Below are 5,000 nucleotides of genomic sequence, written 5' to 3' on the forward strand. Positions count from 1 at the left end.
TACTATCATTATTAATAGTATTATTATTATTGCTGTTATTATTACTATTATTATTATTATTATTATTATTGCTGTTATTATTACTATCATTATTAATAGTGTTATTATTGCTGTTATTATTACTATCATTATTAATAGTATTATTATTATTATTATTATTGCTGTTATTATTACTATCATTATTAATAGTATTATTATTATTGATGTTATTATTTATACTATTATTAATAGTGGTATTATTATTTGTACTGTTGTTATTATTATTATTGCTGTTTTTATTATTGCTATTAATCTTATTACCGTTGCTGTTATTACTAGTATTATAATGATTACTATTATCACTGTTACTATTATTACTCTTTTTAATGGTATTGTTAGTAGTATAATTATTATTCCTTTTTAATAGTATTATTAGTATTATAATTAATATTAATATTATTCCTTTTAATATTATTATTAGTATTATAATTAATCTTAATATTATTATTTTTTAATATTATTATTAGTATTATAATTAATATTAATATTATTATTTTTAATAGTATTATTAGTATTATAATTAATCTTAATATTATTATTTTTTAATATTATTATTAGTATTATAATTAATATTAATATTATTCATTTTTAATAGTATTTTATAGTATTATTACTATTATTAATATTATTATTTATTATAATTAATATTAATATTATTTTTTTTAATAGTATTATTAGTATTATAATTAATATCTTAATATTATTATTTTTTAATAGTATTATTAGTATTTAATAGTATTATTATTAGTATTATTAGTATTATTATTTAATGTATTATTAGTATTATAATTAATATTAATATTATTATTTAATAGTATTATTAGTATTATAATTCATATTACTATTATTCCTTTTAATAGTATTATTCATTGTTACTAGTATTATTATTAGTGACACCGTATATGACATTTTACCAATATTTTTACTAGTATTATTATTAGTGATGCAATATGAACAATATTTTCCTAGTTAAATGAACACACACACACACACACACACACACACACACACACACACACACACACACACACACACACACACACACACACACACACACACACTGTTGGCATTGACGTATGTCCCTATTACTAGTTAATGTAATCAAAACCTATTTCTTTCACTTACTTGCTGTGCTGTTTCGATTTTCTTTTGTTCAGTCATTTCATTTTTTATTTTATTTATTTAACCTTTATCTAACCAGGGAGGCCAGTTGATAACAAGTTCTCATTTACAACTGCGACCTGGCCAAGATAAAGCAAAGCAGTGCGACAAAAACAACAGAGTTACACATAAACAAACGTACAGTCAATAACACAATATAACAAATGCTACGGGTGGGTGTTGCTATGGTGACCAGCGAGCTGAGATAAGGCGGGGCTTTACCTAGCAAAGACTTATAGATGACCTGGAGCCAGTGGGTTTAGCGATGAATATGAAGCGAGGGCCAGCCAACGAGAGCGTACCGGTTGCAGTGGTGGGTAGTGTATGGGGCTTTGGTGACAAAATGGATGGCACTGTGATAGACTGCATCCAATTTGTTGAGTAGATTGTTGGAGGCTATTTTGTAAATGACATCGCCGAAGTCAAGGATCGGTAGGATAGTCAGTTTGACAAGGGTATGTTTGGCAGCATGAGTGGAGGATGTTTGTTACAAAATAGTAAGCCGATACTAGATTTAATTTTGGATTGGAGATGTTTAATGTTGAGTCTGGGAGGAGAGTTTACAGTCTAACCAGACACCTAGGTATTTGTAGTTGTCCACATATTGAACCACTGGGTTAGTCAGGTGACCTGGGTCTAGAAGGCCCCTCTGATGATTTAGAAACAGACCGTGTGGATGTTATAAGGTTTATATGTCTCAAGATGTTTGCTCACTTCAATAGTGTCTTTGGTTATTCTCAGAGGAACTGAGAGGAATGTCATCAATACGATTATACATCTGTATGTTATTATGTTGTCGTGTTCCAGGACATGACCTCTCCTGCCCTTCGCCCCTCTGATGTCCTTTATTCTGACAGCAGCAGAAAGCCCTTCCCAACCACTGATCTGACAGCAGCAGAAAGCCCTTCCCAACCACTGATCTGTCAGCAGCAGAAAGCCCTTCCCAACCACTGCTCTGACAGCAGCAGAAAGCCCTTCCCAACCACTACCCTGACAGCAGCAGAAAGCCCTTCCCAACCACTGATCTGACAGCAGCAGAAAGCCCTTCCCAACCACTGACCTGTCAGCAGCAGAAAGCCCTTCCCAACCACTGATCTGACACGGCAGAAAGCCCTTCCCAACCACTGGTCTGACAGCGGCAGCCCTTCCCAACCACTGGTCTGACAGCAGCAGAAAGCCCTTCCCAACCACTGATCTGACAGCAGCAGAAAGCCCTTCCCAACCACTGGTCTGACAGCAGCAGAAAGCCCTTCCCAACCACTGATCTGACAGCAGCAGAAAGCCCTTCCCAACCACTGATCTGACAGCAGCAGAAAGCCCTTCCCAACCACTGATCTGACAGCAGCAGAAAGCCCTTCCCAACCACTGATCTGACAGCAGCAGAAAGCCCTTCCCAACCACTGATCTGACAGCAGGAGAAAGCCCTTCCCAACCACTGATCTGACAGCAGCAGAAAGCCCTTCCCAACCACTGATCTGACAGCAGGAGAAAGCCCTTCCCAACCACTACCCTGACAGCAGGAGAAAGCCCTTCCCAACCACTGATCTGACAGCTGAGGCAGAAAGCCCTTCCCAACCACTGATCTGACAGCAGCAGAAAGCCCTTCCCAACCACTGATCTGTCAGCAGCAGAAAGCCCTTCCCAACCACTGGTCTGACAGCAGCAGAAAGCCCTTCCCAACCACTATCTGACAGCAGCAGAAAGCCCTTCCCAACCACTGATCTGACAGCAGCAGAAAGCCCTTCCCAACCACTGATCTGACAGCAGCAGAAAGCCCTTCCCAACCACTACCCTGTCAGCAGCAGAAAGCCCTTCCCAACCACTGATCTGACAGCAGCAGAAAGCCCTTCCCAACCACTACACTGACAGCAGGAGAAAGCCCTTCCCAACCACTGGTCTGTCAGCAGGAGAAAGCCCTTCCCAACCACTGATCTGACAGCAGCAGAAAGCCCTTCCCAACCACTGATCTGTCAGCAGGAGAAAGCCCTTCCCAACCACTGGTCTGACAGCAGGAGAAAGCCCTTCCCAACCACTGATCTGACAGCAGGAGAAAGCCCTTCCCAACCACTGATCTGACAGCAGGAGAAAGCCCTTCCCAACCACTGATCTGACAGCAGCAGAAAGCCCTTCCCAACCACTGATCTGACAGCAGCAGAAAGCCCTTCCCAACCACACCCTGTCAGCAGGAGAAAGCCCTTCCCAACCACTGTCTGACAGCAGAAAGCCCTTCCCAACCACTGATCTGACAGCAGCAGAGAAAGCCCTTCCCAACCACTGATCTGACAGCAGCAGAAAGCCCTTCCCAACCACTGATCTGACAGCAGCAGAAAGCCCTTCCCAACCACTGATCTGACACAGCTGGTCTGACAGCAGGAGAAAGCCCTTCCCAACCACTGATCTGACAGCAGCAGAAAGCCCTTCCCAACCACTGATCTGACAGCAGCAGAAAGCCCTTCCCAACCACTGATCTGACAGCAGCAGAAAGCCCTTCCCAACCACTGGCCCTTCCCAACCACTCTGACAGCAGCAGAAAGCCCTTCCCAACCACTACCCTGTCAGCAGGAGAAAGCCCTTCCCAACCACTGGTCTGACAGCAGCAGAAAGCCCTTCCCAACCACTACCCTGACAGCAGGAGAAAGCCCTTCCCAACCACTGATCTGTCAGCAGGAGAAAGCCCTTCCCAACCACTGATCTGACAGCAGGAGAAAGCCCTTCCCTCCTGACCCTCCTGACCCTCCTGACCCTGACACAGTGACTTCCTGACCCTGACACAGTGACCCCCTGACCTCACACTGCTGTGTTTTATAGCACAGTGACCACGGTGACCTCCTGACCCTGACACAGTGACACCCTCCCCCGACCTCAGACTTCTGTGTTTACACAGACAGTATTGTAACACGGATGTAACATTAAAACACATAGGCCTAGGTAACATGTATGTAACATGTATGTAACATGTATGTGCTCTGCTGTAGGAGCACACTATCCGGTAGTGTTCTGAGCCACCCCACCCCCCCAAACCCCCACCCTCCACACCTCCAGATTCAGAAATGGCCCCCTATTCCCAATATAGTGCACTACTTTCTTTTGATATGCGGGGACCCCTGAGTTAGAATCGCCGCCAGTCGCAGAACCCTCGCTCTGTTGCTATGGCGATGTCCTAAATAAGCTAGGGTACCAAAACCCCGCCCCTCCTTCCCTTCCACTGCTCTCTAGAATAGATACCTCGTCTCCTCTATCACGTCTCGTTGTTTCTTCTCCTCTCCATCGTTAAACCGGCATTCTGATTAATGTGATTCATTTATGTTGTTGTTGTTGTTGTTGTGATTCCGATTTGTTGTTATTATTCTATTTCAGCATCGCTCTTTAAACGATGAGTCAGTTTGTGAATGAACTGGCTAACAACAGACCAATCACGCGTCAGAATAGGAGACGTACGCTGACCAATCACGCGTCAGAATAGGAGCCGTACGCTGACCAATCACACGTCAGACTAGGAGCCGTACGCAGACCAATCACACGTCAGACTAGGAGATGTACGCTGACCAATCACGCGTCAGAATAGGAGCGTACGCTGACCAATCACGAGTCAGAATAGGAGCCGACGCTGACCAATCACGCGTCAGACTAGGAGATGTACGCTGACCAATCACACGTCAGACGAGGAGCCGTACGGTTGATCACCAGTTTGGGATGGTACAGACTGCTCTTAATGCTGCAGTCTGTGATTTAGCTCGTCCCCCTTGTGGTCACAGGACGAAATGCACAAACAATCAACACTCAAAACTAAACATATTAAG

This window comes from Oncorhynchus masou, unplaced genomic scaffold, assembly GCF_036934945.1.
Source record: "Oncorhynchus masou masou isolate Uvic2021 unplaced genomic scaffold, UVic_Omas_1.1 unplaced_scaffold_486, whole genome shotgun sequence".
Classification (NCBI taxonomy): Eukaryota; Metazoa; Chordata; class Actinopteri; order Salmoniformes; family Salmonidae; genus Oncorhynchus; species Oncorhynchus masou.